General features: G+C 46.9%; 5 non-coding genes across 5 annotated transcripts; 4 read left to right on the top strand and 1 right to left on the bottom strand.

Moving 5' to 3' along the window:
- The first annotated feature begins 2,107 nt into the window (after nt 1–2,107).
- On the top strand, nt 2,108–2,180 carry trnav-uac (transfer RNA valine (anticodon UAC)). The gene has a single exon. It is a non-coding gene; the product is annotated as a tRNA-Val (tRNA).
- Nucleotides 2,181–2,752: 572 nt separating this feature from the next.
- On the top strand, nt 2,753–2,824 carry trnaq-cug (transfer RNA glutamine (anticodon CUG)). Its single transcript has one exon. It is a non-coding gene; the product is annotated as a tRNA-Gln (tRNA).
- A 570-nt stretch (nt 2,825–3,394) lies between these two features.
- Nucleotides 3,395–3,467, top strand: trnak-uuu (transfer RNA lysine (anticodon UUU)). The gene has a single exon. It is a non-coding gene; the product is annotated as a tRNA-Lys (tRNA).
- Nucleotides 3,468–4,407: 940 nt separating this feature from the next.
- trnas-gcu (transfer RNA serine (anticodon GCU)) lies at nt 4,408–4,489 on the bottom strand. The gene has a single exon. It is a non-coding gene; the product is annotated as a tRNA-Ser (tRNA).
- Nucleotides 4,490–9,251: 4,762 nt separating this feature from the next.
- trnav-cac (transfer RNA valine (anticodon CAC)) lies at nt 9,252–9,324 on the top strand. Its single transcript has one exon. It is a non-coding gene; the product is annotated as a tRNA-Val (tRNA).
- The last annotated feature ends 5,690 nt before the right edge of the window (nt 9,325–15,014 follow it).

Raw genomic sequence — 15,014 nt, forward strand, 5'->3', positions numbered from 1 at the left:
TGTCTTCCAGGAAAGAATGGCAATACCGTCTTGTCTGAAGGACCTCCGTCTCCCGGTCATTGGAGTTGGACTTGAGTCTTTGTCACGCAGTCCGAAATTGGCAAACGGAGTAATTCTGATTCTAATCCTGATTCTCAGTAATTCTGAGTGATCATTTGAGTGTCTATTTGAATACGTTTCATCTCAACTCCTGTTGGAAAAGGACAGCCATTTCCATGAGAGCACAAGACCCATGGATTGTACCCGAAAATACTTTGCGCTCATCAGAGAGTAAAGTTGTTGTCCTGGTTTGCAAAGCCTCCATTGTTACGCCAGAAGGTGCCAGTCACATCCAAAACAAAGGGTTCCATGGTGTAATGGTTAGCACTCTGGACTCTGAATCCAGTTTAGGGTGATACCTATGGCTGTATTTGGCCTAGATATCGGGAGTGGGGCCCGGATTAGTATTCGCTACTCGGGAACATTTCATCAAAAAAACAAAGGAGTTCATGGAGAATGCGGGAATTGATCCCGCTACCTCTCACATGCTAAGCAAGTGCTCTACCATTTGAGCTAATTCCCCTGCTGATGCAGTGTTGGCAGAGAAGGTCCAGTCTCATAACTATTTTCCTTTGCTGGAGTACGTCAAAGCGACACAGTCTCTGCCTTTCAGAGTGCAGCCGTAATGCAGTCCCTGGTTGTCTACTGGCTGGGACTTGGTGCTCTCACCACCGCGGCCGTTGTTCGATTCCCGGTCAGGGAGCTGACAATTGGTTAGGTTTTGACTGGAGATAGGATTTGTCTTGGTCCTCGGTCGAACGGTTCGGGTCACCTTTCAGCGCTGTCTGTGAACTGCTGTCACTGCACATAAGAACAATTTCAAGTCCGCAAATTGAATCCTGGTCTACCTGGTCAACGGACATGTAAACAGTGCAGGTACCCTCCTTTGTGCGGCTCCATTTCAGTGTCCTCCGTTGTCAGCGAACCTCACAAGGTCACAGTTTTTTCCTGATCAGGGCACCGTTTTGGGTTGTGTGGATGAGTGGTCTAAAGCACCAGATTAAGGCTCCTTTCGCTCAGGAGCCACTGGTAGAAATCCCACAGCTGTCATTTTCCTGGTCAGGTCCATTATCCACGACTGGAATGATTTGGTAGCAAAGGACTGTCAGATTGTACAACACAGCTGAGCACTTGGAGAAGAAGATGAATAGAGGTCTTGTTCTCCCGGACTGGTTGTTGCAACCGCAACCCTGCTCAAGGTTCAACGTGACATACAAAACAGGAACTCCCCGTCTGGGAATCCAACCGCGCAATCTTCCATGTGACAGGAGGAGATACTGGTCACTATACTAACAAGGACTGCTGCTGAGTTGATGTAGTGTCGATTGGCCAAAGCGGAATTCAGAACAGGCTTGTGGCCCATGACCGTTTTTATGGTAGCTGGAGACTTCAACCAGTGAAATCCTTCCCATTTTCTGTAGCTCTTATCCTCATCAACGGACTGTATTCCCCACCTGTTACCGGCATGGGGACATTCCAAACCAAGATGAGAACACACTGGACCAGGTACACAGCAACATACGTGGCACAGACACAGCTTCACCCTGCCCCCACTTTTACCCACGACTGAAAAAGCAGAACACCACCTTAGAAGCTGAAATACTCACTTAGGAGAACGTTAGACTGAAGTTCTAAAGGTCCTTGGTTCAAGCCCGGTTTTCAGAACAATCCCTGTTTATGTTGTGACTTGGCAAATAGTTTGAAAAGGCTTATTGGCTGGATGAAAGGACCTTAACTTCATTCTTCAAAAGGCCAGCAATCCAGACAAGGTTAGAGGAGGTTACAAGCCTATGTACAAACCATTGACTCCAAGGGCACAAGTTGAGTCCACCGAGATATCAAAGTGACCCCGAGGGTGGCTAAGGTGTTTCTTTCAAGCCGCAATTATGATGTCTTGTTTTGTTGAAGAAAAGCCCATTATTTCTGGAACTATTTTCCCTACAAAGGAGAAATCTTTGTCCATTTGGACAATTGTCAATCTGCCCCCACTTTGGACACATCGTCGTGTTTCATTGTTTGGCAACTGCTTTGTGACTTCACCAGTCCCCTTAAAAGCCCCTTCCTTCAGGTTTCCATAGTGTAGTGGTTATCACGTTTGCCTTACATGCAAAAGGTCCCCAGTTCGAAACTGGGTGGAAACATGGCCTTTCAAGACCTCCTTTTACAAAAAAAAATCAAGATGCCAAATAGGAACAAGGATATGTTCTTGATGTCTGAAGGTGTGTACACAAGCCTGGCTCCTCATGTAGCTTCCATAAAGTACCAAGGTGTTGTCCTTGTATTTTGAGGCCTTTGCAAGTGGACCTCAGACCTGGTCACCTGAACAGGGACTTGAATCCGGGACACTCAGATCAAAAGTTTCATGTTCGGGATCAAATGGTCCTTCGAGCCGAATATCTTCCCAGGGACCTGCAAGATCCAGAGGGAGGCAGGGATGTTCTGTGCCTCCATTGTCGAGGCGGCTGTGGCCCTAAGGTGGTCAGGGCCTGTCGTGGCGATAATCCTAGAACCCGTTGGTGGATACCATTGGTGAGGGATGTCGTCAAGCTGAAGGAGTTCTATTGGGCCTTTTTGGCTCATGGGACTTCAGCTGACAGGAACCGACAGGCCAAGCGGCCCGCGGCTTTGGCATTCGCTGAGGCAAAAACTCTGACATGGGAGGAGTTTGGAGAAGCCATGGAGAAGGAAGGTGCCAGTCACATCCAAAACAAAGGGTTCCATGGTGTAATGGTTAGCACTCTGGACTCTGAATCCAGTGGTCCAAGTTCAAGTCTTGGTGGAACCTACTTGCCCTGCAGCAATTGAGTGTTTGGACCGAGTCTTCCTGTAAGAGTATGATGACTTATTGACTTACTCTACAAATCAGTGGTAACCGTGGATCAGGATGAGGTCCCCAAATGACGCCAATGTCTGTGACAGCTGATGTCAAGGATCAGCTGATCAGAAGATACTTGGTTTGTGTGCAGGGCCACAAGTCTTTCCAGTTCCAGTTAAAAGCCAGTCTCCTCATGTAGTTTCCATAGAGTACCAAGGGATTGTCCTGTTGCCCTCGTAGTTTGAGGGCAAAAAGGAGGTGTTTGCAAGTGGACCTCAGACCTGGTCACCTGATCAGGGACTTGAATCCCGGACACTCAGATCAAAAGTTTCATGTTCAGGTGACTGGCTCAACCTTTCTCTTGTCTGACAACAAACTCTTTTTGTCCAGAAGATATTTGGATTGTCCATGTGGGTAGTTTAAGACCTCAGTCCATCTTGGGGGTGGACATTTCGGGACCGGGGACTCTTCATCTCTGCAAGGACAAGTACAGTATGCCAGAAGATTTTGTCTTCATTGAGTTGTCCTTATTTATCAAGGGCCTGGATAGCTCAGTTGGTAGAGCATCAGACTTTTAATCTGAGGGTTCAGGGTTCAAGTCCTTGTTCAGGCGGTGAGGTCAAGTATTAAATATGAAACCAATCTCTTTTATCCTCCTCCTGTGGTCAAGTCCAAAATGCCAGAAGACTTCTGCTTCCTCATCCTCAACACCGAGAAGGCCAAAGAGAAGCGACACAGTCTCTGCTTTTCTCAGTGCAGACCTAAAGCAGTCCCTGGTGGTCTAGTGGCTAGGATTTGCTGCTCTCACCGCTGTGCTCCGGGTTCGATTTCCGTTCAGGGAATTGACATTTGGATAGGTTTTGACGGGAGGTAGGATTTGTCTTCGGCCTCGGTGGAATGGTTGGGGTCACCTTGATGCGCTACTTGAGAACAATAAATCACGTACTGGGTTTCTTCACTATTCCATGATAAGAGACTAATCTAGAAAGGATTAGGTTTGGGGTATTTGTCTCACGCTGAGGGATAGATCCTGGACTCATTTCCGATCCCACATGTCTTTTACAAAATACAAAGGATTCCTTGGAGAATGCGGGTATCGACTCTGCTACTTCTCGCATGCTAAGCAAGCACTTTACCATTTGAGGTAATTCCCCTGGTTTGGGGTGTTTGTCGGATGAACATCTCTTCTACAAAAGGCAAAGAACTCTTTGGAGACTGTGGGCATTGATCTCAACAACAAAATAAGACAAGGTGCTAGAGGGGAGAATGCAGTTAGGACTGGGTTTAAATTCTGCAACATGCGGAAAACATTTCATTCGAAGTACACAAAAACAAATCCCATTCTTGTCTGACCACAAATGGTAGAGCGCTCACTTCGCATGTGAGATGAAGTGGAATCGATGCCTGCATTCTCCAAATGGTATATTATGCCTTTTTTCTTGCCAAAAAAGCATTCTCAATCTCCCACATCGTACCGGATACTTGGATTAATTGCATTCTAATTATGTTTCCTAAAAACACAGGTGGTGTCAAAACTGGTGCATTAGTGAGTCCGATGAGGATGGGATTCGAACCCATGCGTGCAGAACACAATGGATTAGCAGTCCATCACCTTAACCTCTCGGTCACCTCATCTCCTTTGTGGGCATGGTCTTGTGGACTTAAAATGACACATCTTAATTAGTGTTTTGGTGTTGCAGAAATTGTGGCAGCCTTCTTGTGCAGCGGGGGGATTTAACTCAAAGGCTAGAGTTCTTGCTCTACATGCAAGAAATAGCGGGTTTGATACCCGTATTGTCGAAATGATATGTTCTGGCTTTTTTCCCCCAACAAAAGCGTTCTTGATCTCCAACATCGTAGCTTATACTTTGATTCATTGCATGCTAATAATGTTTACTAAAAATACAGGTGTGGTCAAAACTAGTGTATTTTTACATCACCACACTTCAAGTAGTCAGACAATCTTGTCTTTTCAGACAATACAATTACAAAAGCAACACACACCTGCCATGACCCTGAATTGGCCGGGGTTGCTGCGGCCACAACACAGAGTAGGAACCACTATACGATTACGGCTGTGAGCTATGCTTTTCTGGGCAAGAACCATAAACTCAGACTTGGAGGTGCAGATTGCTCATTCTAGCTGGTTCTTTTTCGTCTGTGAGCAAAGCTTGAATTTCACGTGGGTGTTGTCCTGGCGGGAGAAACATTTTAGCTTGTGTGGGCATGGCTACTGTGACAAAAGCCCATTTTCCTCTCCAGTAAATGTGCATCAGCTGAACACTTTGCAGACGTAATGCTGTGAACATTTGCGCGAACTCAAGGTCGAGTCCTACATCCTGTTTGTGTCTGATTGTAACATGATATGCATCAGGATTCTGTATGTCACCTCCCAACTGCACTTGCCTGGTCTTAATATGTAATTGGCTGTGTTGTCGTGATCGATGTTGATGAAATCAAGAGAACAAAGTCACCCCTTTACAAACTATTTGCCAACTCACGATGTAAACAGCAATTGTGCTGAAAACTGGGATTGAACCAGGGACCTTCAGAGATTCAATCCAACGCGCTCCCAACTGAGCAATTTCAGCTGCAAAGGGGTTTTTCTGCTTTTTCAGTCTGGGTTAAAAGTGGGGGTAGGGTGAAGTTGTGTCTGTGCCACGTACTATGTTGCTGTGTACCTGGTCCAGTGTGTTCTCATCTTGGGTTGGAATGTCCCCATGCTGGTAAAGGGTGGGGAATACAGTCCGTTGATGAGGATAAGCGGTACAGTGGAGTTCACGGGTTGAAGTCGCCAGGTACCATAAAAATGGTAATGGGCCACGAGGGTGTTCTGAATTCCCCTTTGGCCAAATTGGCTAAATGGCCGTACAAAAAGCACCATACTTGGAGCCTGTGGTCAATGTCAACAGTTGGGCTAATTAAGTTCCGTTGAGACGGTGATTATGTACCAAGTCAGTTATGTCAGTCAGGATTTGGTCAAGGTTGTTGTGTGGTTTTGGCATGGATAAGGCTATGTATCTAAATTTAGGAGGAGTCCATGGTCTGTAAACATACTGAGGTACTCCCCCTGCTGTTGCGGAACTTATCTTCTACCATAGGGTAGGCTTTTGGCAAGAAGTAGGATTCTTAATCCTACTTCTTGCCATTCTTCATGCTTTCCCAAGTTCCAACATTTCCTTGGGAGCAAGTTTGATAACCTCGGGGTGGGGACATGATGTGCCAACGGGGTTGGGAGGATTCCAACTATGGTCTTTTGGTTTGAGTGTGTCATTTAATTGAGTCGAGTCAAATGTTCCCCAAGAGAGGGTGGACATGGGTTCAGAGGCACTTGCAGAGAGATCATAAATTGGAAATGTCGGGTACAAAGATGTGGCCTGAGTCGGAGTTTGTAGAACTACTGATGACTGAAAGTCTCGCTCCTTCTGTTCCCTGAGAAACAAGGTTGTCTGTGGAATTGATCAAACATCAAGGTGGCCATATCGATAAAAAAGAAAAACAAAAAATTATATCTAGAGCAGAAAAAGGCCCGTTTTGCTCAGTCGGTAGCGCATGAGACTCTTACTCTCAGGGTCCTGGGTTCGAGCCCCACATTGGGCGATTCAACTCTTTTGTTGATACATCTGAAATATGTCTTTCCTGTGGAAAATTGTTCAAAATGCAGAAAACATTGTATTCCAAATACAAAAAAAACAAACCCCCTTCTTGTATGACCACAATTCCTAACTTGGTCGGCTGTGAAATTAACTAGGGACCTTTTGCGTGTTCGGCAAACGTGACAACCACGACACTATGGAAACCTGAAGGAAGGGGCTTTTAAGGGGACAGGCAAAGTCACAAAGCAGTTGCCAAACAATGAATCACGACGATGTGTCCAAAGTGGGGGCAGATTGACAATTGTCCAAATTGGCAAATATTTCTCAATTTCTTATCAATAAAGTAAATTTGATTAGAGATCAGATGGTAGATGTTGATGTTAGACTGTCAGATTCTATTATAAAGATTATTGAGAATGGTGTTTACCCACAGTCCTGGAAGATCGCAAAGGTGCTAGGTCGAAAAGGTTTACTTAAACAAGTTAATCATTGTGTGCACGGTCATCTCCTTGGCCTTCTCGGTGTTGAGGATGAAGAAGCAGAAATCTTCTGGCATACTGTACTTGACCACAGAAGGAGGATAAAGGAAGTAGGTTTAGCATTTCAGGGAAGGGGCCTACCTTCACCGCCTGAACAGGGACTTGAACCCTGGACCCTCAGATTAAAAGTCTGATGCTCTACCAACTGAGCTAGCCAGGACTTCGTTGACTGAGGACAACTCACAAGGTAAAATCTTCTGGCATACTGTACTTGACCTTGCAGAGATGAGAGCTTCTTCTCTGGCTCTCAACAAAAGCGGTCACATCTTTCCCCTCTCCTCCTTATCCCTTATCTTCCCTGCTTTGTTGTCCCCTGTCCATCCTGTCGATGGAGTTTGACTTGATTCTTTGTCACGCAGTCTGAAATTGGCAAACTGAGAAATTCTGATTGAGTGACCAATGCAGTCTGTCCATTTTAATACATTTCGTCTCAACCCATGTTGAAAAAGGACAGAGCCATTTCCGTGAGAGCACAAGACCCCTGGATTGTACCCAAAAATACTTTGCGTTCATCAAAGACTAAAGCTGGTGTCCTGGTTTGCAATGCCTCGATTGTTACGCCAGAAGGTGCGAGTCACATCCAAAACAAAGGGCATGCTGGAAGCATAGCATGCGTTAGTATGGCTTCAACTGAACAGAAGTTGGCAGGGGGTGAGTCTCTGTGACGCAATCGGTCAGCGCGCTCAGCTGTTAACCGGGAGGCTGGTGGTTCGAGCCCACCCAGGGATGTTCTCTGGATGCATCAGTGTCACTGTTCATTCGTGTTTGCGCTCCACTCTTGCACAGCACTGGTGTGGTTCCCAATTGGCAAACTGTGTGTCAATGACTTTTCAAAAGCACTTTCCAACTTCCATGGTCAAGCACATTTGATCAGAAGTTAGGTTGATCAAGTCACAGATTGTTTCTGTTTGTTTCTGCACAGGTCTGGTGAAACACAGAAGCTCTGCTTGAAAATATTAGCTTTTGCAAAAGCGCCAGCCAGGATTATAGATTAAGAAATGACGGAATGATTTTATGTTAAAAGGAATCAAGTCAAACCCCATCAACTGGTAAGCAGGGGCCCTTAAGCGAAGACACTGTACACTGTTGTGATTTTTTGACAGACATGTCTAGTGAACAGGAGATCCTGCGTTCAAATCCCAGCAGTGCCTTCTCTGTGTTTCAGCAGCTCCTGTGCTGTTATTTAAAATAAATGTTGTTCTTGTTCTGTTGAATAAATACCCATCATTTCTGATGTCATATGTAGTATACATGTCACATGTACTGCAATGCTCCCTACAAAGACAATACCCTTGTGTATTTGGACATTTGCAGGTTTAAGAAAACAAACCACATCAGCCAAATATCTTCTGGACAAAAGAGTGGTCAGACAAGACAAAGTTTGAGCCAGTCACCTGAACATTATACTTTCGATCTGAGTGTCCGGGATTCAAGTCCCTGTTCAGGTGACCAGTGATAGGGTCTGAGGTCCACTTGCAAACGCCTCCTTTTTGCCCACAAAATACAAGGGAAACAGGACAATCCTTTGGTACTATATGGAAACGATGTGAGGTGCCTGTTTTGGGTTTTGAGTTTATGGAGAATCAGTGAAATCCTTCCCATTTTCTGTAGCTCTTATCCTCATCAACGGACTGTATTCCCCACCCGTTACCGGCATGGGGACATTCCAACCCAAGATGAGAACACACTGGACCAGCTACACAGCAACATACGTGGCACAGACACAGCTTCACCCTGCCCCCCCTTTTACCCACGACTGAAAAAGCAGAACACCACCTTAGAAGCTGAAATACTCACTTAGGAGAACGTTAGACTTAAGTTCTAAAGGTCCCTGGTTCAAGCCCGGTTTTCAGAACAATCCCTGTTTATGTTGTGACTTGGCAAATAGTTTGAAAAGGCTTATTGGCTGGCTGAAAGGACCTTAACTTCATTCTTCAAAAGGCCATCCAGCCATCTAGACAAGGTTAGAGGAGGTTACAAGCCTATTTACAAACCATTGACTCCAAGGGCACAAGTTGAGTCCCCCGAGATATCAAAGTGACCCAGAGGGTGGCTAAGGTGTTTCTTTCATGCCGCAATTATGATGTCTTGATTTGTTTAAGAAAAGCCCATTATTTCTGGAACAATTTTCCCTACAAAGGAGAAATCTTTGTCCATTTGGACAATTGTCAATCTGCCCCCACTTTGGACACATCGTCGTGTTTCATTGTTTGGTAACTGCTTTGTGACTTCACCAGTCCCCTTAAAAGCCCCTTCCTTCAGGTTTCCATAGTGTAGCAGTTATCACGTTTGCCTCACACGCAAACGGTCCCCAGTTTGAAACTGGGTGGAAACATGGCCTTTCAAGACCTCCTTTTACAAAAAAAATCAAGATGACAAATAGGAACAAGGATATGTTCTTGATGTCTGAAGGTGTGTACACAAGCATCCATCCCCAGTTTGGACACACAATTCATATTTCCCTGGGAATACATAACAGGTCGGTGTTGGAGGACCTGATGGACCGTGAGGGTTCATAACATAAAAGAAATTCAGAAAAATAAGAAGGCCCACAACCCCTAAGACATTTAAAAACCATTAAGAGAACCTTCAAATGGATCCTGAAACATACAGGGAGCCAATGCAGTGATTTTAGAAGCGGTGTAATATGCGCCTGCCTTCTGGTCCTCGTCAGCACATGTGCAGCAAAAGTTGTTCTGTAAAAGTTGTAGACTTCTTTTAGGAAGACCAGAAAGCAGGGCATTGCAATAGTCAATACGACTGGATACAACACGCAAAAGGTCCCCAGTTCGAAACTGGGTGGAAACATGGCCTTTGAAGTCCTTCATTCATTCATTCATTCATTTTCTACCGCTTATCCTCACGGGGGTCGCAGGGGTGCTGGAGCCTATCCCAGCTGTCTTCGGGCGAGAGGCGGGGTACACCCTGGACTGGTCGCCAGCCAATCACAGGGCACATATAGACAAACAACCATTCACACTCACATTCATACCTATGGACAATTTGGAGTCGCCAATTCACCTAGCATGTTTTTGGAATGTGGGAGGAAAACGGAGTACCATGCACGGGGAGAACATGCAAACTCCACACAGAGATGGCCGAGGGTGGGAATTGAACCCTGGTCTCCTAGCTGTGAGGTCTGCGCTGCGCTAACCTTTAGACCGCCGTGCCGCCTCTTTGAAGTCCTTCTTTTACAAAAAAAATCAAGGTGACAAATAGTAACAAGGACATGTGCTTGATCTCTGAAGGGACTTGAACACTCAGATTTAAAGTCTGATGCCCTACGAAGTGAGCCCCCAGGCCTTTGGTCAAAAGACTTGTTTTTATGTATTTGGAATGAAATGTTTTCTGCATGTTGAACACTTTTCAACAGGAAAGACATCTTTCAGATGTATCAATAAAACTGCTGAATCACCCAACATGGGGCTCGAACCCACGACCATGAGATTAAGAGTCTCATGCTCTACCGACTGAGCTAATCGGGCCTGTTGCTGCTCTAGATATCAGTTGTGATGTTTGATCAATTCCACAGCTGACCTAGTTTCTCATGGAACAGAAGGAGTGAGGCCTGGAGGGTCAGGATGGCCGAGCGGTCGAAGGCGCTGCATTCAGGGTGCAGTCTCTAACCCAGGGTGTGGGTTCAAATCCCACTTCTGACAGTGCGGGGCCGCAAGTCTGGCTCCGCATGTATTTTCCATAAAGTACCGAGGTGTTGTCCTGTTGTCCTTGTATTCTGAGGGCAAAATGAGGCGTTTGCAAGTGGACCTCAGACCTTGTCACCTGAACAAGGACTTGAATCCCGGACACTCAGATCAAAAGTTTCATGTTCGGGACCAAATGGTCCTTTGAGCCGAATATCTTCCCAGTGACCTGCAAGATCCAGAAGGAGGCAGGGATGGTCTGTGCCTCCATTGTCGAGGCGGCTGTGGCCCTAAGGTAGATGCCATTGGTGAGGGATGCCGTCAAGCTGAAGGAGTTCTATTGGGCCTTTTTGGCTCATGGGACTTCAGCTGACAGGAACCGACGGGCCAAGCGGTCCGTGGCATTGGCATTCGCTGAGGCAATAACTCTGACATGGGAGGAGTTTGGAGAAGCCATGGAGAAGGACTACCGGATGGCTTTGAAGAGATTCTGGACCACCATCCGGCATCTCAGGAAAGGAAAGCAGTACACAGTGAAGATGCCGTCAAACGCTTGGCTGTACTCATTTGCCCCAAAACAATAAGACTCGATAGCTCATTTGGAAGAGCGGAGGACTGTAGAGGTTCAAGCTGGCATCCTTAGGTAGCTGGTTCAAGTCCGGCTCGAAAGACAAGCTGTTTCTTATGTTATGTCTGCCAGGAAAGAATACGCCAGAAGGTGCCAGTCACATCCCAAACAAAGGCTTCCATGGTGTAATGGTTAGCACTCTGGACTCTGAATCCAGTTTAGGGTGATACCTATGGCTGTATTTGGCCTAGATATCGGGATTGGGGCCCGGATTAGTATTCGCTACTTGGGAACATTTCATCAGTAAAATAAAGGAGTTTATGGAGAATGCGGGCATTGATCCCGCTACCTCTCACATGCTAAGCGAGCGCTCTACCATTTGAGCTAATTCCCCTGCTGATGCAGCGTTGGCAGAGAAGGTCCAGTCTCATAACTATTTTGGTTCCTTTGCTCCACATTAGGTGAGCAGTGACTCTCTGTGATAACAGAGTTTGTGCACCAAGCATTGTTTATATAAATGCACAAACCTCCATCTTTGGTTTTACCAGAGTCCGCAGTCCTGTCTGCCCTAAGGATGGAGCGTCCTGCTAACTCGATAGCATTGTTCGGGATACTGCTGTTAAGCCAAGTCTCTGTGAAAATCATGACGTTCGAGTCCATAATCCGTTTGTTGTTGGTGATACAGAGTCGTAGTTCGTCCATTTTGTTGATAAGAGATCGGACATTAGCAAGGAAAATGCTGGGTAAAGGGAGCCGGTGTGGTGTTAGCTTTAGCCTAGCTCGTAGCCCTCCGCGCTACCCCGCCTTTGTTTATGATCTCGACGCCGTTTGCGAGCACTTCCGCCCGGCCGGGTGGAGTGGGCAGCCTCCGGTGTCCTGGAGATCTCCGGGATGAGTCGGAGATCGGCGATAAAACGGTCCGAGTTGGAGGACTTTATGTCTAGGAGCTCCTGTCTGCTATAGGATGTTAAAGCAGCACTGTACTGGATGAAAAAAACAGCGATGAGCAGATAAAACACAGCGGATTTGCAAAATCTGGAGAGACGCTGAGCCTCGCGTTGTTCACGCGCCACCATCTTGGTCTTCATTAGTCTACATGTACTTTGCGGATCTGGAAAAGGCATTCGACCGTGTCCCTCGTGGCGTACTTTGGGGGGATTGGTGGCGCGCTACTACGTGCTATCTGGTCCTTGTACAAACGGGGCAGGAGTCTGGTTGGCATTGTCAGTAGTAAGTCGAGCCTGTTTCCGGTAAACGTTGGCCTCCGCTAAGGCTGCCCTTTGTCGCCGATTCTGTTCACAATTTTCATGGACAGAATTTCTAGGCGCAGCCAAGGTGTTGAGGGAATCTGTTTCAGGGGCCTTAGAATCTCATCTCTGCTATTTGCAGATGATGTGGTTCTTATGGCCTCTACGGGCTGTCACCTTCAGCGCTTACTGGGACGGTTTGCATCTGAGTGTGAAGTGTCTGGGATGAGACTCAGTACCTCCAAATCAGAGGCCATGGTTCTCAGTCGTTAAAGGGTGGAGTGCTCCCTCCGGGTTGGGAATGAGGTCCTACCCCAGGTGGAGGAGTTTAGGTATCTCGGGGTCTTGTTCACGAGTGAGGGAAAGTGGGAGCGTGAGGTCGACAGACGGATCGGCGCAGCCTCTACAGTAATGCGGTCGCTGTAACGGACCGTCGTGGTTAAAAAAGCTCTCAATTTACCGGTCAATCTATGTTCCCACCCTCACCTATGGTCATGAGCTTTGGGTCATGACCGAAAGAATGACATCTCGGATACAGGCGGCTGAAATGAGTTTCCTCCGTAGGGTAGCTGAACTCACCCTAAAAGATAGGGTGAGGAGCTCAGTCATCCGGGAGGGCTCAGAGTAGAGCCGCTTCTCCTTCACATCGAGAGGAGTCAGTTGAGGTGGCTCAGGCATATAGTCTGGATGCCTCCCGGACGCCTCCCTGGTGAGGTGTTCCGGGCATACCCAGCCGGGAAAAGGCCCCGGGGCAGACCTAGGACACGCTGGAGGGATTATGTCTCACAGCTGGCCTGGGAACACCTTGGTGTCCTCCCGGTGGAGCTGGAGGAGGTGGCCGGGGACCGGGAAATCTGGGCTTCCCTAGTAAGACTGCTGCCCCCCGCGACCTGGACCTGGATAAGCGGAGGAAAATGGATGGATGGATGGACTTGTATACTAAAATGAGATGGAGATAATTGCAATATTTGTCAGAATAGTTCTGGAACAAATGGTGGAAGGAGTATCTGACCAACATTGCTCTGAGACAAAGATGGCATACGCCAAGAAGAAACATGCAAGTTGGAGATATGGTGATCGTCAAAGAGGAGGAGGTTCCCCGAAACAAACGGAAACTGGGTGGGATTCTTCAAGTCCATAAGAGTGACAATGGACTAGTGAGGACAGTTACGGTGTTTCACGATGCTTCAATGTCCCGCAATGGCGTGTGAATGCACTCAAGAGCAATAAATGCATCGAGAACAGCAGTAAAGGAAGCGTGAACTCTTTACTGGACCAGGTCAGCTAAGTAACAAAGACAATACATCTGCAAGCTCTTCAAAGGACACGTAAAGAGCACAGCCATAGCAGAGGATGGTTTCGATCCATCGTTCCTGGGTTATGGGCCCAGCACACTACCGCTGCGCCACTCTGCTGCCGACATCTTTACAAGTACCCTGCTTTGTGCGGCTCCTTTTGAGTGTCCTCTCTTGTCAGTGAACCTCACAAGGTCACAGTTTTTTTTTTCCTGATCAGGGCACCGTTTTAGGTTGGGTGGATGAGTAATCGAAGGCGCCAGATTAAGGTTCCGTACGCTCAGGAGGCTCTGGTTGAAATCTCACAGCTGGCATTTTCCTGGTCAGCTCCATTATCCACGCCTGGAAGGATTTGGCAGCAAAAGACTGTCAGATTGTACAAGACACCTGAACACCGTGAGAAGAAGATTAAGAGAGGTTTTGTTCTAATGAGAAGGGTTTGTTTAACCGGACTGGTTGTTGCAACCGCAACCCGACTCAAGGTTCAACGTGACATTGTGACATACAAAAGAGGAACTCCCCGTCGGGGAATCGAACCCCAGTGTTCCACGTGACAGGCAGAGATACTGTCCACTATACTAACGATGACTGCTGCTGAGTTAATGTGGTGTCGATTGGCCAAAGGGGAATTCAGAACAGGCTCGTGGCCCATGACCGTTTTCATGGTAGCTGGAGACTTTAACCACTGAAATCCATCCCGCTTATCCTCATCAACAGACTGTATTCCCCACTCGTTACCAGCATGGGGACATTCCAACCCAAGATGGGAACACACTGGACCAGGGACACAGCAACATAGTAGGTGGCACAGACACAGCTTCACATTGCCCCCACTTTTAGACCCGACTGAAAAAGGACTCTCTTGCTTGGTGCTAACATGATGACCATTAGCATGTTAGCATTTAAGCTAATTTACTCATGTCTCAAGGCAAATAGACACATGGCATGATGTGGGGACACTATGGGACTGCCTTAACACTTTTGGACCTTGAGACTGTCTTGCTTTCCAATTTTTTTTTGTTTTTTTTTTACCCCGGACACAGTCTCTTTGAGAGGAGGCTGCGGTCCATCAGGACCAAAACCTCACGCCACAAGAACAGTTTCTTCCCGTCTGCTGTCAGCCTCATCAACAAGGCCCGAACCCCCCCTGACACTGTTCACACCCCACCTCTGCCTCACCCTGCCACTTTGACACTCTATATGCGTTAAATTAACGCTCAGTTTGGACTCTTAGGAAAAACAATCAGACTGCACTTACGGAATAACAAACAAAA

Source organism: Doryrhamphus excisus, linkage group LG6, assembly GCF_037039965.1.
Source record: "Doryrhamphus excisus strain RoL-2023G ecotype Guam linkage group LG6, RoL_Dexc_Guam_v1.1, whole genome shotgun sequence".
In the NCBI taxonomy this organism is placed as follows: domain Eukaryota; kingdom Metazoa; phylum Chordata; class Actinopteri; order Syngnathiformes; family Syngnathidae; genus Doryrhamphus; species Doryrhamphus excisus.